Source organism: Silene latifolia, chromosome 7 (assembly GCF_048544455.1).
Source record: "Silene latifolia isolate original U9 population chromosome 7, ASM4854445v1, whole genome shotgun sequence".
In the NCBI taxonomy this organism is placed as follows: Eukaryota; Viridiplantae; Streptophyta; class Magnoliopsida; order Caryophyllales; family Caryophyllaceae; genus Silene; species Silene latifolia.
Genome location: NC_133532.1, coordinates 15960932 through 15986149, shown reverse-complemented (window position 1 = coordinate 15986149; position 25218 = coordinate 15960932).

Sequence of the window (25218 nt, the reverse complement as noted above, 5' to 3'; positions counted from 1 at the left end):
ATCCCATTTGGAGAGGCTAAGGCTCTATCTAGAATTTCAAAGACATTTTCAGAGCCATTTTTCTTTTTTCTCCAAGTAAAAAAATTACCGGAAAATGGGAGGTCTACACAATTTGTGTTGTTTAGGAACTTATTTAGTCTCACACAACGCGCATTGGTAACTTTTGCACCACCTTCTTTTTCACTAGGACTCTTAATCTCGTTGAGATCTCCTAGTAATAAAAAAGGCAAATCAAGATTAAGGACAAAATTCTGCAATTCATTTCAAAATTCCGACTTTTTAGTCGGTTGAGCTGCAGCGTAAACAAAAATAAGGCAAAAAACAAGATTCTTCGTTAAGTCGCACACTTCACAAGCAATGAATCTTTTCGACTTAAAAATGACATTTATTGAAAAAGTCATGGAAATACTCTTTCCAAAATAACCAAATACCGCCTGATAATCCGGCACTAGGAATAAAATCGCAATTGTTAAACCCAAAATTAGCTGTAAGAAAAGGTTCGGGCTTAGAACTTGATTTAGTGTCACGTATCGCTAGGATTTTAATTCCATTTGACGAGCAAAAGAAATTAAGTTCTTCGGCAAAATTCTTTCTTTTGGTACCCCTAACATTCCAAAAGGCAATATTCATGGAAAATACTTTGAGGCAAAATGACGCATAAGTGGCTTAATAACATCGCAGTAAGCTAAACGCAACCATAACCAGCGCAGCTGATGTGCTATGTTATATGTACGATGAATTGTAAGAACAGTCATACAAGATCCGAAACTATATTTGGTTCTAACAAAGACGACAAGATCCCAATCAAGCTTAAGAAAGCCAGAGAATTGGAATTCAACTCTGCACAATTTCTGAAGGTAGAATCTAAACCAACAAACAAAGTATATCTGACGGTCACATAACTCAACAAACATGTTCAACGTTGCTAAAGATGGCTTAGCAAAAAACTGATGGAATGAAAACGTAAGAAACGTTACTGGTAAAGTGGTAAAAGGCCAGGGGTAACACTTGGAGAAGCTAACCCAAAAATTCATACAACGCATCAAAAATAATCCTGATACAATTTTTTTGCACAACAAAAACAAATCTGGATTACAATATAGTTCTATAATTAGCCTGGACAGGTATTTAACATAAGTACTCTTAAGAACAGCTGAATAGCTTGTGACTGAAAGGGCGTCTTGATCGACACGTTCATCAAAGTAGACACAAAACTGGGTAAAGCTCTTCCGGGCTAAATAGGAGAGCAACCAAGTGTCCACTAAGAACGAAAGGGATAGATCAAAACAAAGGACTGAAAAAAAGATAAAATTAATCACACCCGAGGGTAAAATGGGAGAAAAATGATTTACCCCAAAAGAGTAACCCGGAGGAAAGTAAACTCAAGTCGTCGTAGTTTTGCTATACTGGATGAAGCTCCAGAAAAGTGCGAGATCAAAGCTATGGCAAAGCGGAGATCTGCAAGAAGATCTAGGAGCTAACCCATCCTTGTTCCAAAAAGAGATACACGAAGGCATCTTTGTCTTTTCGGAGCAGTATCTCGCCAAGCCGCCATCTCTGCCAACCTTTGTACTCCAGACCACAAAGAAGAGCAAATGAAAGAAGCGAGTGAAGAAATTCGCCATCGACACATTCGACGGAAACACCAACAACCCACGATCCAACAAAAGGAAAGGCATGTGGAGGAGAAGGAGAGCACCAATCCCATGGTGAAACACCAAAAGAGGTATTCAGACAAGAGAGACTCAAGATCTCACCATGAATTTCTTCAATTGAGAGAAAAAAATAAGATCTGAAAGGTTTAATAATGATACTAATCAAATAGAGGAAATTGGGCAGAGGAGGAAAAAGTGCATCATTTAATGCGGACGATTTTTGTGCTAATGGCAGAAGGCTAGGAGACGATTGGAATGGAGCAAGCTTGAGATTTGATTGTTGCATCCAATCTTTTTGTTTTCTATTTTCCAGATCTCTCATAATTTGAGAGAGAGTTCTCTCACTACTTTCTCTCCCTACTTTATTTTTTTATTTTTTTCAAAGAAATGATCAATTCATTATAGTCATACGACATCTACAACATGTGTCAAATTTGACCGGATACAACTCGACTAGAACCAAATAAAATAAAATCTCGTTCAAAGAAAGATCTGTAAACTTAAATTGCTCCAAAGCACACCCTCTATCATATCGCCGCAAATAACTTTCACAAGAGGATTATAGAATCTTCATCCTTGACGATAACGATTTAATCTGACCAAATTGAGTGCAACCAACAAATCGACAACATATGTAATACCATATAACGATCCATTACGAAACTGATCTTCCGCATCTTCACCATATGAGGAACGACCAAGACGCTCTTATCTATATTTCCAATAGAACTAAAACTTAGAAAGACAAGAACTGAAAAAACTGCGAAAATAGAGACGGACAAACGGATCTCACCAAAAGGGAGACTTTTATTGGAGTTAAATACATTGCCATCATAGAACTTTTTTTTCTAATATTGCCATTGTAGAATTTTTTTCCTATTAATGCCACTCTAGAATATGCATCGTCTTCTTAATTGCCAATATCTAATTTACTTTACCTGTGATAGCAGGTTACCTAACATTAATCTTTAGATTTTATTTATTTAGTGGAATATCTAATTAGTACCGTCCAAACATTAAGAGCTGAAAGTTAGACACAAGATTTTTGCACTCAACCCAAACTCCTCTGCAAATTGCATCCAACCAGTACATATCTTCCATCGAATTTGCAAGTTCTAGGACTCCTCTTGGAACTTGTGGTAAATTTGAGCAAGGAATAGTTATCATTGCACGAGACGGTCTCATATCCTAAAACGGTGCTATTATATAAAAATATACGTAACTCCAAAGAAAAATCCTACGTATAGCCTACACTTTGTCTCATTATTCCAATCTTACCCTTCTTTAAAACAAATTAAAAAAAATTATCACCCTTCTCTCCCTCTCAAAGAAAATTTAATTCATGGCAGTCTTAATTCATTAAAAATTCATCAAATATGGATCTTAATCTCCACATATGAGAAGTAATTTCGTTGTTTTACCAAAAATTTTATTAATACATGTATTTTAATCAATTTAATGACTATTTTTAAACAAAAATGAATTTTATAATTAGGGTTTTAATTTTTTGTTGTTGGTTGTCGGCGGTCATCGATTTGGTCGGAGCATGGTGTTCGGCGATGACAGTAGGGTTTATGGTGTACTCCGTTGGCGCGGTGGCCGAACATTGGGTGTACGGTGATGGCCCTTACCTTCACCAATCCAAACTTGTATAGTTGTATTCACCTTTTCAAGTTGTCATTTATCGAATGATTAAAGGAGTGTTGAATACTACTAAAGTACTAACAAACAGTTTAATTTTGATTGGAAATTATAAGAGGATGGTAAATCATGGGAATTCATCAACTTTGGCTCATGCGTTGACCAACCTCACTTCTGACATTTCATCAAAACCTCCGACCACCCTGCACTGTCGACCAAATACCGCACAGTCGACCACCTTTCATCGCCGACGTCCCCTTCCCCTCTCTCCTAGTCGGTCAGTTTCAAGGTGAGGCGCTGAAATTCAACGGGGTAAACTTTGGGATTTTTTTTTTTATTTTTTAGGTTTTTGATTTATCTCTCTCTTGATGGTGTAAGAAATGAGATAGGTAAATTCGGAACAAGGCGGAAAATTGTGCGAGATATAGTAAAATTGTGTGCGGGATTTAGCATGTCTCTTATTTAATTATGAAGGTTAGATTTTGTTTACATGTTAGGTAGGTAACAGATTACTTAATGACAAACAATTTAGTTGGCTCTCTTGGAATGAATTTGCTTCATTCCAATGTTTGGTTGGAGTCTTTTGGAATGGAGTTAGATACCCAATGGATTCTAACTCCATTCCAACCCCCTACAATCTCATACCCAACTTCCTCCCTTGGTATCAAACTCCATTCCTCTCTTTTACAATTTTAAGATGAACCAAATAAGTTTATGAGGGAATGAATTTATTGTAATACTACGGTATTCTATGTCTATGGGTACTCTATCGAGTGGGGCTTACTCTGTCGAGTAAGTATGTTTTTATACGAAACAGTGGTCTGTCTGATGGGTACTCGATCGAGTATGTGTGGCGCTCGATCGAGTAAGGGGCACTCGATCGAGTAAGTTACTTAATCGATCCAGTAAGTTACTTTTACGGGTTTTTTTAGCCGGGTTTTGTTAATAACGCATGATTAATATAAAAGGATTTCCGCCACCTTTCTTAATTCGTTTTCACTTTTCTAAAACAATTCAAGAGAGAAAAAGAGTTACGTTGTTCTCCTTATTCGCGTTGTTAACAAATCCCAAGGGTTAGGATCGTCGGATCGTCTTGTTCTTTACACCGTTGAGTTCGTCGCGTCAAGGGTAAGATTCTTGTATAATTTTTATAGTGATTCGTTGAGTTTGTTCAAAACCCTAATTGGGTAATTTGGGGGTTTTGGGTGTTTGATTGGCTTAGTAGTAATTACATGATTGTATATGTGTTTATAGGAGGAGATTTCGTAGAAGAGCATTTTGAATAACTGCTTGTGACGGTCTTGTGATGGCTTATTTCAGGTAGGGTTTCCCTACTCAGTATTGGCTACATAATGTGTGGTGATTGTTGTTGTGATTATTGGTTAATTATATTGTTGATTGTTTCAGACGGTTGTTGAGTTTGTATTGTGATTGCTGATTATTTGTCTGTGTTCTTCGAGGCGTGTCCCTGGCTGAGTGGAGTCACTTGCGGGAGTGGCTTCACGCCCATGATTCGCCTTCTGTGGAACCCGCCATAGAAGGGATGTGCACATTAATGGACGTGGGTTTATCGCTCGATGGAGATGAGCGGGGATTTGGTGGGTACGGCTGCGGTTCCCCACTGGCGGTGTGGAGTACTTGTTGCGATGGGTACTCTGGCAGGGCTACGCACTTTAGTGTGTAATCAGTTGTGTGGAGTTAGGAGAGGAAGACTGGGGATTTGTGTGAACTGCTTGAGCTGTTTGTGACGTTGTTTCTTTGTGGCATTTGTTTTTATGTAATCAGTACTAACCCCGTTTAAATGTTTTTAAAACTGTGGTGATCCATTCGGGGGTGGTGAGCAGTTATTGAGCAGGTATGAGCTGATGCGTATGGGATAACTGGGAGGAGTCACCACGATGCAGTTTAGTAGTCTTCCGCTGTGTCTGATAGTTTTATAGTCTTTTGATAGTAGACAGTTTTGGAGAACTTGTATCTCTTTAACAGTTTTGGTTTTTGGCATGTAATCACGTTAAACGTTATTTACTATTTAAGTATGTTTCTTTATTGTCTGATGATTATCATTGCCTCGGGTAATCGAGATGGTGACGTTCCTATACCTGAGTGGTCCTGGTAAGGCACTTGGAGTATGGGGTGTCACAAAGTGGTATTAGAGCGACAATCTTGAAACCTGTAACCAATGAACCTAATGAACATAGGGAGTCAAAATAAAATGAACCCGGGTAGAAGTTGTAGGAGCTAATACAAAGACTTGGGAGACGTCCTAAAGTCGCGAACTCGCCCTACAATTTTGAACCGGTCACCATGGGATATGAGTCGGGATCGCTATGTGTTTATTTTATGAATTGTGTACCTATATAGTGATGTGTGGAATGAATCAGTGTGATTTTGTATGTTGTTGGTTGAAAGCATGTTGAATGATAGTTTGTTTACAATGTTGGTTGGAATTGTAGGAAAAGTATATGAGAATGATGAATGAAGTGGTGGAAAAAGGAAGTAGTTCATATATGATAATATGTGATGAATAATGTATTGCAGAATGAATTATTTATAATGTGGCAATCTTAGTAACATGAGATTAGGCGATGTGATATGGTTGTACATAATTTTTTCCGTAAAGTTATATAATAAAGCTGTATGCTATATGCATGCGTCAGATAAAGTGTATGATGGATGATGGATAATGTTGCTTAAAAATATGATTTTATGATTTAAGCATGTTTATATGACTGAAGTGGATTTTTATAATGTTGATATGTTAGTAACACATGAATGGGAATTTTATGTTATATATTGTCATTGTTTTATGTAAGGTTATAGAATAAAAGCATGTGGGCATTGTAACACCCCTGCATTTTTCGGCAAATTTAAGAACTAAAATTGATATATAAAACTCGCCGAAAATACAGAAATGTTATAATTTTAATATAAAAAGTCTCTTATTACAAATCCTTTTAAATATAAAATAATACAAAATGTAAACAAACTTTTAAAAACTTTAAATAAAATCTTCACTTCATTATCTTCACTGGATTATCTTCACTGGGCATTTAAAATGCCGGCTCGCCACTGCGAGTTATGAGCCAATCTATAATCTTCACTGGGCATTTAAAATGCCGGCTCGCCACTGCGGGTTATGAGCCAAACTTTAATCTTCACTGGGCATTTTAAAATGCCGGCTCGCCACTGCGGGTTTTGAGCCAAACTTTAATTCTCTAATCTTATGGCTTAGAATTTTAGCGAATACGCTAAATAAAATGTAAAATTCCGAAATAAAGTTGAGTTAGTCATATTAAAAAGAAAATAGAATAATTATTCCAAAAATTAATCTAACTCGGGTACTTACTATGTGTAAATAAAAAATAAGCACAGAGTATAAACTCCAAGCTACTCCCCCATGAGTCAAAATAAACGATAAGTAAATATATTACCATGCCAAAATCAAAATCTAAGTCTCCATTTATTATCTCATCTCGGCTACAAGGCCAAATAAGATTCTTACTGATATAAAAACTTCCCTAGGACATGGAAATCAAGAGTTTCATTGTATATTGTAAGTTCCACTATATAAATTCATTGAGTTAAAATCAATGGCTTTAACTGTACTTGCTGCTCTATCCCCAACAAACTGATAATTCACTGTACAAAACTGATAAACGATACTTATTAATAGTTAATACCAACCATCAAACCCATTTATAATCAACCCATCTCGGGACCATCCTCACCAACCATTACCAAGTACTACTTATTAATAAAAATATACTCTTAGCTAAAATATTATATAAATATATACATATCATAAACTATTACCACAATACTCGGAGTAAAACTCCGAGCTACTCTCCCTTGGGTAAATGTCAAAGAAAACGACAATATAAAATACAATACTACAGAAAATGGATATCGATCTCAAAGTCGTAATAAGGCCACAAAGAAAATATATATTGACATGATCATAACCTGACTTTGCCAAAAGATCATTATCAAAGCAAAGTTATCCTTATTTCCGTACAAGCTCTCATTTACTACTAATCACAGGTGCCACTATCATTTTAACTTGATAACGAATGTCAACAATATCATCATGCTCAACTCATTACTACTCCTCCGTCTCAATCATTACTCCGACTAATAATATAATACTCTAACGTAACCAGGTATCGTATTCTCATCGGTTAACTCTAAGCCAAGGACAAGGAGTAATGGATAAACCGCAAGACAATACTTCCTTCTCAATATCAATCTAAAACTTGATAAAAATGAACTCAATCACCAAGGTTGTACATGAACCATAAGACATAATATGCACAACGGCTCCATAACTCAATACTAATCTCAATCTCAATTTCAATATCGTCAAAGGTTCAAAGAACCGTGCTCAACACTTAGAGTAAATACTCTAAGCTACTCACCCACGAGGCAAGGTCAAAGAGAAAGACAATTTAAACACAATACCAAAATCCAACCAGATACCAATTCGACAATTCGTTATACGACTATAATTAAGTCGGACAATCTAATCAACCAAACATTACCACTATTACTGGAACCATACAATTTATAATATATAACCATCGTCATCATCATTTGTATTCAAGCTGACCAAAGCTTATAATCTCACAATTCTTAATAATTACTTCGTACTCACTGAACATACAACCATCCATAATTACACCATTCAATCTACTAATAATAATTCATTATAAGTGGTAACAAACTCACAATGCTACACTCATAGCATTCTACGACTCATTCCATCTCACATATACCACCGATTTACCAAAATAAATAATAGATCTATAATTACTACTATATACAACAATCTACACAATTTATCACCCAATTGATTTAGCACATAAATTACACCACGTCAACAACAATTAACATAAATTCATATAACCCCAAACAATAATAAGAGTAATAGGATCGGTAGAATCGTGTTACCTTAACTTTGAAATACTAATTGGAATTGGGCAAAAAGAAGATTGACAACACAAAGCCATGATCGAACAGCTTGACCACTGGATTAAGAAGATGAATCATGGTAGATAATAAGGCAGAGAGGCAGGGGAGTTATCGCCGTCCCTTCCGGAGACAGCCAAGCGTTTTTCTTTTCTTTTCTATCTCCTTTGCCTTTCCCAAAGTGATAACTATTAAGTGTGTAAAAAAAAGACAAAGGAAACCGCTTCAAACAGATGGCCAGCGGTTAAGTTCCAATTTCAATTTTTTTTTTTAAATATATTTATAGTATTAAAATAAGTTTTAAAATATTCGAGGTATTACAACATTACATGAGTGGTAAGTTGAATAATGTATGTGCCAGATGGAAGTTGTTGTTTAGCTTTTATAAATAGTAACATGTGGCTAGGGATACTGGTTTTATGAGTATTGAGTTGTTTTTGTTTACCTTATTGTTGCTTAAGTTGTCTGGAGGTAAAAATCGAATAGTTATGTCGTCTGATTACAGCAAAGTTGTCTTTAAACTGTTATAACTTGAGATATATATATGATTTTGATGTGATTCCAATTGGAGGTGATAGCTTGTTCTGTTACGATTCTAACGATAGGTCACACGCCCAAAACGACCAAGAAACGAGTGAGTTATGACTGTTTTACGAAAATTGGACAGTGCGGAGAAATGCGTAGGGTACTCGATCGAGTGGCCCTTACTCGATCGAGTGCACCTCTTGTTACTCGATCGAGTAACCCTTGTAATTTGTTATACGTGTCTCTGACTTTCACCTACTCGATCGAGTAGGCTATTCACTCGATCGAGTAGCCTGTACTCGATCTAGTGACCCCTGTTTTGAGTCATATGCTTACCATTTTACTTCGTCGCATATTATGTTTAATTCAAAGGTGTTATATTGTTTCTTTATGTATTGTTTTACGCATGTATTGGTCCTGATACGTAAGTTACTCAATCTTATGATATAAGGAGTGGCACCTGTGGTGAGTATGAGTTCGGTGGGAGGACATGAGTTATTTGTGGTTGTGATAGATAGTGGAAAAAGAAAAAGGAAGATCGTTATGGCTTAATTGAGACATAGTGCATGTTTTCTGAGATGAGATGAGTGATATGATTGTGTGTTGAGTAACGTAAAAGTAAGTGAATATGGGCAAGGGATGATGTGAGTCTAAGGAACGTGAGAATGAAAAGATTGAAAGTAAGGATGTGGATAGTGGCAACTTGAGATGTGTAAAGAATTATGGAGAGAGATAGTTAGGAGTCGTGTGGGTTAAGAATATATGTAGAGAAAGTTCGTTTTAAAGGGGTTGAGAAGAGTGGTATATAGTGAACTTTATGGAGACATGTTGCGAGGTGGATTTGTAGATAGTGAGTGAGTTTGGGAGATTTGGTTTATTAAGAGGTGAAACTACGTGTGATTTCTTTGGGCAATTAACGGTATGAAATGAATTTTGATTTCTAGAGATGTACAAAGGAGATGCAATTGTTTGAACAGTGAACGTTGATTTTATGGATAGATTAGTGGCAAGTGTGAGTGATAGCATAATAAGAAAAGATCTGTGGTAAGAAAGAGTGAGATGATATCGATATGAAATAATGGGATTTGAGTTTTGGAGTGATGAGAAGGTAATTGAAGCACTAAAGAGTTAGGTAGAAGTAATAAGGAGTTGAGCTATCAAGTGGTATTGTTGAGTATAAAGAGAAAAGAAGGATAAAAGTAAGTTGAGAAAAATGTTCACCGGAGTTATGTGATATAAAAGTAAGGAATCGTCGAGATGTATGATACTATCAAGAGTAAGTGAGTTAATGGTTATACAGAAGTTTCAGGACAACATGATTAATCATAAGTTTCGAGGAATTAAGGGAGTATGAAGTTGGTGGAGTATTAGCACGATACGAGATTTTGGTGGAGAGTTAGACGACGATACAATTAAGGATAGTATTGGGAATAATGTTGAGGTAATTTTGTTGATGGATTTGATGTTCGTTATTTGGGATGTTAACCAAAGGTAGGAAAGAAACCGTGATGTTTAGAGATGAGTGTAAGAGGCTTGATGTCCGAACAATGGTGGTGTTGAGGTGTTGTCACTAGTGGTTAATGGCGACGATGAGCAGGAAAGATAGCTATTCTAAAGAGGTTGATTTTGTAGAGACCAGATTGATAGGTATGGTTGTGAGGAAGCATAAGATGTGGCTATAGGAGGCGGTTGCTAGTAGTTGAGTAGTAATGGTATGGTTATACTTGGCATGAGGTGATGGTTATGCGAATGGGGAAATGTGTTATGAGGGGCATATGAGTTAAGCTCGGGCGACAGGTAACCTTTATCGAGTGGTAACTTACGTGATCAGGATTGACTAGTTGGATGTGATTATAAGTCTATGATGTGTATAAATGTTTGTGTGAGGTTCTGATCTCACGAGAAGCGGTATTGTGTGATAGTTATAAAGTTGTTATATGAATGTTTGTGATATATGTTGGGTACGACAATCTAATGGAATGAGGTTCAAAAGGTAATAATTTGATTGATTTGGCATGGATAGTTAAAATCGTATGTGTATTGATGATACATGTTTATTCCTTGAAAAGGTATGGATGATATGCATGAGATCCTTGTATGTTTATTCCGTATAATATGTTGTATTATGATCTAGTAAAGCCGTTTTGAGTCAATTTTCTTATCCGGAAAGTTATACCGAGTCAGTGTTTATGGGAATTGTATGTGGTTGTGATGTCTATCGACATGGTTGTTTTGCCTCGAGTGGTGATCCGGGTACGGTACTTCTTGTTATGATGCGGGTGTTTTCGCGCTGCGGTGTTGCGATGCCGTCACCGGTTGTGGTGGAGTAGGTGGGATGATTATGATACGAGTTCTTAAAAGTACATACCAGTCATACATAGATTGTTGTTTTGTTGGCTGCTGTTTCCTGAGAGTTTCAGTTTGTACAGATAGACAGTTGTTAAGTTTATTGATGTTTCTTACCAGTTTCAGTTTGGGAATGAGGGTACAGTATGATATAAAAGAGAGTTGGATATGTTTTCTTTGTGTCATGGTATAGTGATATTCTGTTGATGGGACACAGTTGTGAGAAGTTGTTATAGTAATTTTGATCTTGTTTTAAGACAAGGTATCGGTAGACATAGTCATATTAAGTGATTTGTGGAACATGTGTTGTACTGGTATGGACGCTGCAGGGGGTTCATAACCAGATTTTGGGACAGTGAGTGTAGGGTGTTCGGATTTAGTGTCAAGTTAAGTCATGTATGAGTTTTGCAGTGATGAAAGAAAAGAACTTGAGGATCTAGAATGAGTGTACGTAACAAGTGCGAATCGTGAGCTATGCTTTTGACGATAGGAGTTTATATAGTTTATATAAAGAGTTATGTCGTGTTGCGGTAATGTGGAAGAGTTGGAGTATTGGTTATGTTAAAGATTTTGTGGTATAGGTTAGGTGGTGTGCCGAGTGAATTGAGGTGGGAGAACTGTTTAAGTAAGAGAGCCGTGGATATAGGAATGGTGAGTGTCTAGATTATAGGCGGTTACCTTGCACATGCGATGGTGATGAGGCTTTTGGGAAGTATGACGAAGGATTTAGTATTAGAGAGTTACGAGGATGTAACATTTATATTAAGAGGAGTAGGATGCGACAAAGAGAGTTTCATGGTTGTGCATGTGGTAGTATAATTGGAAGTAGAGTGTTGGTGTAGCATAAAAGATGGATATTTGTTGTGATTGATTTTATTTAAGGGCATGGCCGTGCTTGTAGTAGTTCGGTGTTTAGGAATGGAAGAATACTTCGATAGTGGTAAGGGTTGGATGATGATGTTTAGGAGTTCGAGAGTGTTGACAGTGGCATGATGATGTTTATGAGTGTAAGTAAACTTCGAGGACGAAGTTCCTTTTAAGGGTGGTAGAATATAACATTCCGTTTGATGTCTATGAGTGTCTTGATATTGAATTTGCTAGTGGATGATATATTACGGAGCTAGCAGCGTTTGTGGACGGTGGTTGGTAGTGTATGGAGTTAGTGTCGTGAGAGATATAATAGAGTTGATACGATATCGTGAGCCATGTTGTGGAGGTAGGAATAGTTGGTGGAGTTGGTGTTACGAGTTTATGTTTGGTAGGTTGGAGTTTTGCTTTGAGTTCTTAGTCGTGTTGTTGTGTCTTGATCGAGTTAGTATGTTTGTTTGTTTGTTTTTGAGTATGGGTTGAACTTCGGGGACGAAGTTCCTTTTAAGGAGGGAAGACTGTAATACTACGGTTTTCTATGTCTATGGGTACTCTATCGAGTGGGGCTTACTCTGTCGAGTAAGTATGTTTTTATACGAAACAGTAGTCTGTCTGATGGGTACTCGATCGAGTATGTGTGGCGCTCGATCGAGTAAGGGGCACTCGATCGAGTAAGTTACATACTCGATCGAGTAAGTTACTTTTACGGGTTATTTTAGCCGGGTTTTGTTAATAACGCGTGATTAATATAAATGGATTTCCGCCACCTTTCTTAATCAGTTTTCACTTTTCTAAAACAATTCAAGAGAGAAAAAGAGTTACGTTGTTCTCTTTATTCGCGTTGTTAACAAATCCCAAGGGCTAGGATCGTCGGATCGTCTTGTTCTTTACACCGTTGAGATCATCGCGTCAAGGGTAAGATTCTTGTATAATTTTTTTATAGTGATTCGTTGAGTTTGTTCAAAACCCTAATTGGGTAATTTGGGGGTTTTGGGTGTTTGATTGGCTTAGTAGTAATTGCATGATTGTATATGTGTTTATAGGAGGAGATTTCATAGAAGAGCATTTTGATTAGCAGCTTATGACGGTCTTGTGATGGCTTATTTCAGTTAGGGTTTCCCTACTCAGTATTGGCTACATAATGTGTGGTGATTGTTGTTGTGATTATTGGTTAATTATATTGTTGATTGTTTCAGACGGTTGTTGAGTTTGTATTGTGATTGCTGATTATTTGTCTGTGTTCTTCGGGGCATGTCCCTGGCTGAGTGGAGTCACTTGCGGGAGTGGCTTCACACCCATGATTCGCCTTCTGTGGAACCCGCCTGTGGACGCGGGCCCACGGGGCGCTTGGGAAACAAGCGTTTGCATTTTTGGAGTCGCCACCAATTTATTGTGGAAAATTGGAAACCGTTCGAATACCTCGTGCCATGTCAAGACACAAAGTAGTGACATGAACATCAAGAACTACGGCGACGCGAGGCGGCTCAAGGGGTCTGAGCCAAGGACCTGTCGTCGGGAACATTTTAGAGTCTGTCGACTATCAGGGAGGGTCGTTTAAAGTCCATTAGACTACGTAAGGAAGCTCGCCAGCCATAAGAAGAAACCATACCTGAAATTCCTTGAAACTCCAGGGGAAACAAAACGCGATATTGGGAGAAGACAGCAAGACATAGTCTGGAACTGCTGGGAGAAATCTGCTTGTGGTCGGCTTCAAACAAACTTCGGAATAGCTTGGGGTCGATGTTGATCTCCATGTCTCGAGAGGGAATGTCTATCCGTGAACTCTCGCTGGGCGAACATAATCGGGAACTGATCTCCATGTCTCGAGAGGTAATGTCTAATCGTGTACTCTCGCTGGGGGAACATAATAAAGGCGTGTCAAAACACCTGTCAAAGAAGAAATCGCTCGTTGTGACATCCTAGGTCTTGGCAGAACATGGCAACAGTTTGCTGCTGGCCTGGAAATACGGATCCGGGCGAATAATATACGTCGAACGGACCAAATATGTGATACGGCATCGAGGAAGAGGCGCACCAAAGATGGGCCCACAAAATAACGAACTTATAACGAATCTTCAAAAATTCCTATGGAGGGAAACTGAGGAAGAGGTGCAACAAGAGCTGCGTCACTTAGAAGAGGCGCAGCACCTGCTGCGTCTTTTCCTGAGTGCGGCAATTATGCATAAAAACCCGATGAAACAGGGGTTTTGTTTCATTTACACGAAACACAAACTCTTGATTTCTCTCTCAAATTCCAACCATTTCCGTCAAAATTTGATCCAAAAACTTGCATTTGCCATGACTAATCGAGGTATGTGTATTAATCCTGCATTTATCTTCCGTATTTGATCAAATGAGAGCGACAAAATTAGGGTTTTAAACCCTAATTAGTCGAAAATTTGGGGCTTTCCCCCCAAATGATTTTGCCTTGCAAAATTGACTTTGTAGATGGCTAATTGGTAGTATAAGGATCATAACCATGTATTTGTTTCGAATTTTCATTGAGTTTTGAGCATTTGAGTGAAATTGTGACGGTTTCACGGCTAAACCATAAATCTTGCCCATTTGTGACGAAACTTGGTATTTGGAATCCTTGCATTATGGGTAAACTTCCTACCATCTCGGAATTTTGATTTGTGACGGCTTTTTCAGGACACTTTTCTAGGGCATAATCGTCGTTATAACGAAATGCTGTCGAAATTCCGACTCGAATCCATGACTAGGCTTCAACTTAGGCTTGACTTGACCCAAATTACCACATGAGCGGACGAGTTTGTGGGAAAATTGCCAAGGATGGCGAGAAAAGAGCGATTTCGGAGCTCCGAAAACTCGAAAATCCCCTAATTAAGGCTTGTCGTCACTTGACGCGGCCTACATTCATTTTAATTTTACAGGTTACGAGGCTTCTACATCCGAGAGGGATCCCATAGACGTGGACACTTCTGTTGACCCATCTCAGGTGCTTGAGGAGGCGTTAGAGCAGGCTTTCACTACTGCGGTGACGGCTGCTGAGGACGAGGTCCTCGAGGAGGAGGTTGTTGAGGAGGAGGAGGCCCCGAGGCGGGCCAACGTTGGACGGGGTGGTCGCCAGCTGAGGGGAGCACCTGCGTGGGCTGAGACCTGGGACAGTAGGCACCTGCTTTGGGCTGCGGAGGGTCACCTATCCTACAGGACGGTGAAGAGCTTGATAAATCGAACTAATCGCTCTTATTTCATCTTCTTTCATTTCTGTTTGTCATTCCTTTTCTTCTTCATTTGAGCTAAAGATAGCTTTTGCTTCAAATCAACATAAGAGGCCGGGAACATCAGATCGTTCTCGGGCTATACGACGACGATGGGGTGCTACGAGAGGCTGTCGGCCGAGGAGCGAGCAATGATCGAGCGGGGAGCGTTCAGTGCCCTAGTGCAGGCTTGGAGGGACATCGCGAGGAGGAAGCTTCGGGCTAACCTCAGTCTCGTCCGAGCTTTCTTGGACCGGTTTTGGGATACGACCTCCACGTTTCACATGCCTTTTGGCGAGGTGGGGGTCACGTCATAGGACTACGACATGATTTCTGGTCTGCCGTGTGGGACTGAGGTGGTGGTGTGGCCGGAGACAACCATGAGGGTTGACTCGGCTGAGGCTAGAAGGTTGATCAGCTGGAACTTGGCGCCGAAGGCGGCTGCGGTACCTGGTTTGGTGCCTAGTTCTTACGTTCGGGACTACTTTGCCGTGAAGACCCCGGCGTTGGTAGTGATCGAGGGGAGGGATACGGCTCCTCCTCCCTGCACTGCAGAGCAGAGGGTCCGTTTGTGGCTCTGGTGGTTTCTGTCTTCGATCTACCTCGGAGACAAGGGAGAGAGGCTTTCGACAAAGCTTCTTCCCTTTCTTTCTGACCTGAGCTCCCTAGGCCGTTGGGATTGGGTCACTGCTGGTTTTGCGGTCCTCATCGGCTTCATGAGGGCCATGGTTCGTCCGGAGTTGATGGAGAAGGGGACTTCTCCTGCTGCTGTCGGCCCTGTATTGCTGTTGGAGGTATGAACCTTCATTTCATTTCATTTCATGAAAGATCATTTCTCTTCTTGTCAAATCACAAAAGATCGTTACTGATTATCTTGTTTTACAGGTGTGGGTGTACTCCTACTTTCCGGGACTCGCGCCCAAGAGGACGGAGCCAGTGGAGAAGGCCTATCCCGTTGTGACGGATTGGGTGATGTGTCGCACGAGGAGTCGGCGTTCCTTCCACGGCGTCTGTCGGCGGGAGGTGAACGCTCTTCAGTTGGACGGCGTGAGTATTTTACCTTGTATTGTTTGTCTCTCTTCTTTTACTTTTAGAACTGATCATAAGAATGACCCTTCGTTCGCTTTTCTAGTGGGTGCCCAGGCCTTGGGAGGATTACGCTGGTGCTCCTCCCTTCGTGGGTGAGGTCCTTCGACCTAGGAGCTCGAGTCGGTTGCTGCTGAGGACGTCGATCGGTCCTGTGTGGTACTTGGGTGAGGGCTTGGCTCGTTAGTGCTCTCGGGATATCTTGACGGTTCCCATTGATACTCCTCGGACAATGTTTAGGGAGCCTTCTGAGGCTGAGAGGGAGGCTGACCTGGCTGGCGTTGGTGGCGACGCCCTCCTTCTTCCTGGTGAGGACTACTCGGCGTTCCTTTACGGGAGGTTGGCGTACTGGCCGGTTGTGGTGAGTGCCTTATCCTTTTTCATTTTTGATTATTTGAGAACACGATGAATGATCATCGGTTAATGGAAATCACCTGACTTTGCAGGAGGTCGAGGCGGCGGACATCGAGCCCCCAGAGTACCCCGAGACCCTTGAGTACACTGACGCGACGGGGATGACGACGATCTCCGAGCTACGTGACTTTGACGTGGCGGTGAGAGATGCTGGCTTGGACGAGTGGCAGCATCTGATTCGGAGGGTGAGTCTTCTAACTTGTATAATTTTGTGTAAGAATACATTTGCTCGAGTTTGTCCAATCGTTTGAGATTTTTACTTTTGAAATGCAGGTTGCGCCATCCCGGTTCGTGGCTTTGTGGAGGGTAGCTAACCGGCTGCAGGCTACTGCCGTCGAGGCACTTGTTGGCGGCCGAGGGCGTCAGGTATGAACCTTCCGTTTACTTCCATCTTCGAATTTTTCTAATCTTCCTTATGTTTGAAATTGACATGAGCCAATTCTTGTTGTTTGTAGAGGGAGCGCGAGTTGGAGCGAGAGTTTGCCCAGTCCCGGGAGGAGACAGCTCGCCTGCTGAGGGAGCTCGAGGTCCGCGACGCCGAGGTTGCTGCTCTCGAGGCGAGAGTTGCTGAGCTAGACAGCGAGCAGCAGTAGCTTTTTTGTTGTTTCTTTTTTTTGGCTGTATTTTTGTATATTTTGTACATTTTAGGACCCACATTTTGGACATTTGGATTTTGTTTTGGGGCTCGAGCCCCCAGTTTGGTGTACATGTACTCTCTTGGTTGTATATACGATGGCGTGAGTGCCTTTGCTGCTGGGTTGCTTTGTTTGTACCTGCAGGTTAGCTTTGAACAGGTTTGGTAGATGACGGTTTGCGCCGTCATGCTGCCGAAATTTACATAGAAGTCACATAGAACATAAATTTGTACACATGGCCTAAATTAGCGCGAAACCATGACTTGGAAACGCGAAAAATGCAAAATTTTTGCTGGAAATAAAAATGCAAAAACTTGGTCGGAAATGACCGGACAATAGGGAGGGTTGGCTTCCTAAAAAAAAGAAAAAAAAGAAACCTATAAGTTTGAAGGTTAATGTGGGATGAGAGTGAAATGATTCCCCTAAAAGAAAAAAAGAAAGAGAAATGTATAAGTTTGAAAATGAATAAATTAAATTGGTGAAATGATTCCCCAAAAAAGAAAAATAAAAAGAAATGCATAAGTGTGCTAAAAATGACGAAAATGTCGATATCGCCTCGAAATACGTGCCCGTGAAATTAGGAAACATGAAATATGGCAACTTGACGTATTTACCAAAATAATAACCCGTATGAATAGGAAATTATTCGTTGAGGAATTTAGGAAAGATCCAACGCGGAAAGTCACAGAAAGAATGCTGAGGAAGAGGCGCAGCAAATGCTGCGCCTGTTCCCCAGTGCGTCCGTCCTGACGGATTTTAGGAAATAACTTTTAGTATAAATAGAGACGTCGAGGGAGGTTTTATTCACATAATTCTTCCGTATATCTTCGTCTTATTACATAAAGCTCCCAAAATAAGCATACATCATGAATACTCTCGAAATTCGTCTAAAAGAATGGACAAATGAGTTCTCTAATGTGGAGAAACACGACATGAGTGCTTATAATTTTGGATCGCTTTTGAGCTTGAAGCTGATCAAGGTAGTCAAACCATTCCTAGATGCTTGTCTTGATTATTGGGACCCGAATTATCACGTATTTGCCTTCCTTGGAGGCGACATTTGTCCATTTCCCGAAGAAATCGCTGCGATTGGTGGTTGGGACCCAGAACATTTGCCTGCTATTCCCTCCACTTCTCAAGGGTATAAGAACAAGTTTAGAGACTTGCTTGGGTTGGCAAAAGCTGATGTGGACCGTCTCGTGACTTCTAAAGGAGTGCGAATGTTGGATTTCATCGACCGATTCATCAATAGGGCAGACCCCACTATCTCTTATGTTGCGAGGCGAAGGGCATTCGGGGTTTTCCTATTACATGTATATGTCCTTCAAGGGCATGTCGATGAGGATATGAGAGGCGACCCTCGTCTCTTGAGCTTGATTGAGCAAATGGAGCTGCGCAGGAGCCCAGCTTGTCTGTGCTTAGGAGAGATCCTATTGGGTTTAGATAACAGGAAAGCCAATCGCGACCTACCTTATTTGGGAAATCCAATTATTTTGCAGGTAAAAGAACTCTTTTTCTCTTTTTTCTTTTCGTTTTTTTTATTTTTATTTTTATTTTTATTTTTTTTTCGTTTTTTTTTTTTTGATTCCTGCTTTTGGTAGGTCTGGCTTATGGAGCGTCTTCGATTGATCGAGCCCCCAGTTAATGTTCCTGCTTATCATGCTCGCTCAATTGCAATGAGGACCAGGCTTTACATGGTGGACTTCACTCGAGTTTGCAATTATTGGGAAAAAAAACTGAAGAGTGAAGATGGCCCCTTAATTAGATGGATCGTATCATGGTGGCATCTCAAATCTGTCACTGGAGTATCTTCTTTGGATCCTACCCGATCTGTCCGCATTCCCGGCTTGGAGTTTATGATATGCATCTTCCCGGAGAGGTTGATGAGGCAGGTTGGATTGAAGCAGATGATCCCGAAGCTTCACACTGTCCCGCAGACTACCGTGACGCTTACTACTGAGAGTCGAAGAGAATGGGCCATCAAATGGGCTCAGAGGAACATTTGGTTCTTGAATTCTTCTGTCAGTGCTCTATGGGTGTCAGATTCCTATCTACGGTGGAGGAAAGCTACTACTCCGGAGGAGCGTGAGAGATTAAGGAAGCGCGAGCCTGTTGACTACAAGGTTCGCGAGGTGGAAAAGGAGAAGGAAAAGCATCTGACTGAGGGAGAGGAGTGTAGATACCTCATTTCTGCACCTCTCGCAAACCACCCGGTGATGATTGAGCCGCATGTTTGGTACGCGGAACGATTTGTGACAATTCGTAAGATTATCGTCAAGTGATTGCTCAAATATTAATATCTACCTCTTAGTTGTCATCTACGTGCCGATATGGTCGTTTTGACAGTAATTAGAGTACATTTGGAGTCCGGGCCTAAAACCGTCTCTATTTTCTGATAACCGTTAAATCCCGAGTCAAAATGTTCTGGAATGTTCCGGATATTTCTATTCCATATTTCATAATTTTCATCCTTTGGTAAACAATTTCCCGAAATATTCACATAAAGTATTAAGGAAAACCAAATTATTCCATCCTACCATAACTTAAACGCGGAAATCTTTCTTCCGCAGGAGGAAACCACTTGGGAACAGACGCAGCAGGTGCTGCGCCTCTTCCAAGAGACGCAGTGGCTGCTGCGCCTCTTCCCAGGTCCTTTTCTGCGTAATTCTCGTATCTTTTTCATATCTTTCCGAGATTCACTTCCAAAGAGTCTCCGAAACCCTAATTCCTCCACGTGATTAGTATAAATAGGAGCCTTCGCTCCTCATATTTCTCACGCGAGTGTCCGCCCTTCTCTTCTCCCTTTGCATTCTAGACCTTTGTTCTTACTTTTTGGCGTCTACGTGCTTGAATATTCGACCACGTAAGCTCGGATCCTTCTGAGTACCAGCCTCGTTTGCATGACCGACCAATTTGACCAACTCCATAATCAATCAACTTAATTAATCGTTTTTCTCTTACGAGGGCACTTTCTTTGCATTCTTGTCGAGCATCACTAATCGATATCTTAGTCCTTCTCGTTTCGTAAACATGTAAGTCTGAGGGTGTATAATCCTTATTTATTTATTGTATTTACCTTTTTGTATCATCAATGTAAGATTTACGTCAAAAATACCTCTTAAAACCGATTTCTAAAACCATGTTCAAAACTTCTTTTTACGGATTTCCAGAAGATAACCGTCGAGAAAGGACGCAGCAACTGCTGCGCCTCTTCGAAGGAGCGCAGTTCCTGCTGCGCCTCTTCGTGAGGCTGCCGCAGTTCCTGCTTCCTTTCTTCTTCCTTCGTCCTCTGTAATTCGTTCGTCAAAATTTGTTTCGTTTGTTTCTTGTTAATTCTTTGACATAATAGCATATCATCTCACATGTATATCATTAATCATCATTAGTATTTAATTCATTATTAAATCCCGACTTAAATCCCTTATAATTCATATTTGCGGGTTTTCGTCATTAAAATCAAATTCGGGTTTTAGAGGTTCGATTCATCCATATTGAGTCTCTGGAATTCGTCATTGATATATTTTTCATCTGTTATTTATCGTCACCATCATTAGTTCGTCATTAATAACTTGTTTAACCTAATTAATTTGTTTAGTTAATTTATATTTGTTAATTATTAATCTCATTAATCTTGTAAATAATTCGTCTTAAATCCGTCTCATCCATGTTTATTGCTTTTATGACCATCATTCACATGTAAATGACCCATTAATCACTTCCATCCGAGTAAATATCATAATCGATCCTTAAATTAACCAATTGATATTAACAATTTGCGATTCGCTTAAAACTACCCGAGAACTCACCCTTGGAATGACGCAAAGATCTCTGCGCCTCTTCCAGAGGGCGCAGTCCTGCTGCGCCTGTTCCAGGATGAGTTCTGTCTCTGAACTCCGTTGTTGCTTGACCTAGCTTAATTAGCTTACGTTTAATTGACTATTATCCGTATTATCGCCTTCTGTTGTGTTCGTTAATTTATTCTTTTATTTGTTTTCTCAAATTATCCGTTTTAAAGGTATTTTCGACATAAATCGCCTATCCCAATGTAATTATTGTAATTTTCATTATTGTAATTTTCTTTATTGTATTTGTCATATTTCTTGTATCCATTTGTATGTTTTCACGTGTAATTGAACATTAAATCCTACTTGGACCCAATTGTTTGCTAATTAATTGTCAACCGACTTAGTATTAATTCTCACATGCTAGGATTAAAACTTGGATGTTGCATTGCATGCATATAGCCGACGATATATCAAGTACGAATAATTTCCCTAATTATTAGTAGAGGCCGCTATCGAGGCGGGCGGGATTAGGTGTTCGATCAAAAGAGCTTCCTAATACGTACCCTCACCCCTTACTCCAGATCTCCGTGAGCACCCGTGTTCATTGGCATCCACGAGAGTCATTCTAGACATAGAATGCTAAGGGTAACGATTGCTTAGTGTTCATGTCTTTACTTTGTGTCTTGACATGACACGAGGTATTCGAACGGTTCCAATTTCCCATAAAAATTGGTGGCGACTCCAACAAAAATGCAAACGCTTGTTCCTCTTTCCTCCCAAGCGCCCCCGTGGGCACCACCGCTGTCCACAGTTTGGCGACTTCGCTGGGGATAATACACTTACGTGTAACAAGGGTGAAACTTGAACAAGGTTAGGGAATAGTTTGTACAAGACAATTGTCGGTTTTCATAACTCGGTCTTCCTAGATCGTTTTATTCGGCCTTCCTAGGCCCAACCCAACCCATTCGACCAATCGTCCCGTCTAAACGGTCCTAATTCTTATTTGGGCCTAAGGATGGATAGCGATTGACGTCATCCATACCATGATGCTTACTCTTGTTTGTATCAAGGGCCTTCACTACTTGAGGAAATGGACTAGGAATCGGCCTTACTCTTGTTTGGTACGAGCCTCTCCACAGACTTCGGGTTTGATGGTTCGGTATGGCAACCCACCCTTTAAACCAAAACCCTTTTAAATGCACTCAGCATCCCGTTATAATGCTTGTATAAATGTTTGTACCTTACGTGATCACCATTTCTAAACGAAACCATGACGATTTTGCAAAAATCAAAACCCTTCTTTTTAATCAAAAATTTCGAAAAAAATAGGCCATTGATTAGCGCAAAACCCAGTAAAAACTCTGTCCGTTTGTCGTGTCAAAATTCGGGTCACAAGCCCATTTCAAAACCTCACTTTGAGTCCACTCCTACAACTACACTATAGTTGACTAGGACACACATTTTCAAAAAAACCTTGTCTTTCTTCAAAGTTCACTCAACACAAGTGGCACACACCCACTTCACGAGTCAAAACATTTCTTCTTTTAGCAAGTGTGTTAGAATGGTCGATCGCGTTTTGATTCGCCCTCGATCTCTTATCCAGTTTCCAAGATGCCTGGATCCAGCGAAACAAACCTCCACCAACTTCAAGATGGTAATGATTGAATCCTAGCCGCGCTAGCCCAAATGCAAGTTACCCAAGACCAAGTCTATGACCGCCTTGAGACCATCGAGGGCCGAATCTATGCCGTAGAGGGGAGATTGCCCCCTCAGGAAAGTGAAGTAATAGGTGACTCCGATGAATCCAAGGATGAAAATCCTCTCATGGGGATGACTGTAGCTGAGAAAAGACTCCAATACTTAGAGGAGCAATTGATGTACCTTAAGGGGGATGACATTTATAGGGAGAACAATCGCAAGTATGAGGCCGTCAATTCCAAATTGTCAACCAACTTCAATATGACAGATATCCCTAAATTCAAGGGGCACGAGAACCCTTTGAACCACATCCGTGCCTTCAAGGATTATACGTCTATCAAAGGCATCAAACCCGAGATGTTCTTAAGGATCTTTCCTTCATCTCTTGACACCATCCCGAAGCAATGGTTCTACTCCTTAGATCATAAGAAGGTCGCTACTTGGGAAGATGCCGCAATCGAGTTTTCTAAACAATATGCGGATAATGCCGAGATCCAAGTTAACATGCGCACTCTAGAGGTTCTTACCTAAAATGACAAAGAAGGATTCACCGACTTCCTAAGTAGGTGGAGGAAGACTAGTACCCAACTAGTTGAACGCCCGGATGAGGCTACCCTTGTGGAGAAGTTTGTGGACAATCTCAAAACCATCTATGCCAATCATTTGAGATACCAAAATATCAAGACTTTCAAGGACTTAACCGTACTAGGAACAAGGATTGAAGACGACATCCGTAAAGGACTCTTGTCCAAAACGGTAGGTCGAGGATATCAAGGCTCAACAAGTCGTTCATACGGCTCCACTAGCAAGACCGATGAAGTTAACCTTCTCGAGCCATCCAAGAGAAGTACCCCACCAAGGAAATTCACAAATCTTGGGGATACTTACTCCAACGCTCTAAAAAGGTTAATGAAGCAAGGTAAACTCCAACCCATTGGGCCTACTCCCGAGCCCGAAAGGAAATCCAAATTCTGGGACGAGAACTCGTACTGTGAATACCATAGGGGCAAGGGGCACGACACAGAAAAATGCTACAAATTGAAAAATGTGCTTCAAGACATGATTGAAGATGGTCGATTGCCAATACCGCCGCGAGGTAAAACCCAACAACATTCAGAATCCTCTTGGAGTTCTAGTGATTACAAGTGACGAATCTACCTTAGATTTCTCACACCTCATTTCTCCAATCGAAAATGATATCCATGCCATCGAGAATGAAGGCTTCTACTCTACTATTTCCCCTACCATTTCCGACTTCATCACATGGGCAAGGAGTGTAGATAGGCAAGTGTGGGAATTGGAAAATGTGGTGATAACTCTACGCGATCCCAACGCAACACCCAAAGAACATGTGCCACTAATCTTCTCTCAAGACGCTACTATGCAAGAGGTAGTCACCATGGTTGATAAACTAGTCGACCAAATCATACGACTAGAGGATGAAATCATGAGAATGAGGAAACTAGCTACAATCAATGGGGTTTGGGCCGACGATGACGAGGACGAGTACCTCATTGAGAACTCCCTAGTCAAAGAAATAGTCCAAAATGGTGAAGACCAAGATGTAGACCACCTAACTCGCTCGGGTCGTCCATATCAAAGCATTGCTCAAAACGGTCCAACCAACGTTGTCACACCAAATGATAACGAAGAGGACTCCACTGACCATTTACTCAAGCAATTACAGAAGACGAAGGCTGATCTTTCAGTCTGGCAATTAATAGCGAGCTCATTCCCACATCGCCAAGCTTTACTGCAAGCTTTGGCCAAACTAAATGTAGCACATGACTCGACACCTGAAGATGTAGTCAACTTGGTCTTCCAAGAATCACCGAAGCTAAGTAATCCTATTACTTTCTCAGACGAATATTTGCCGCCTTTTGGCGCAAGTCACAATTTAGCTCTTTACATCACTGTAATTTGTCTAAAGAAGAACGTGCCAATGACCTTGGTAGATGATGGCTCCGCGGTCAACGTCATACCCCTCAAAACGGCATACAAGCTAGACATGAAAGAGTCGGATTGGACCCCTACCAATCAAGGTGTGCGTGCATATGATGGTACACGACGAAAGGTGGTAGGACTTGTTAACATAACCATAGCCACAGGGCCAATTGAGCGAAAGGTTAACTTCCAAATAGTGGACATCGAAGCTTCCTTCAACATACTTCTGGGATTGGATTCACGCTTCCAAAGCAGTAACATCCACTCTTCATCAAAAGATCAAAATCCCACTAAATGGCAAAGTAGTGACGATCACTTCGTCACCCATCAAGGCAATAATCGAAAAACAGTCGAACAATCAAGTTCTTGCAGATCCCGTATATGAACTTGGGAGCTTCCAAAGCATAAGTGTCATAGAAAGTGAGTTGACACCCTT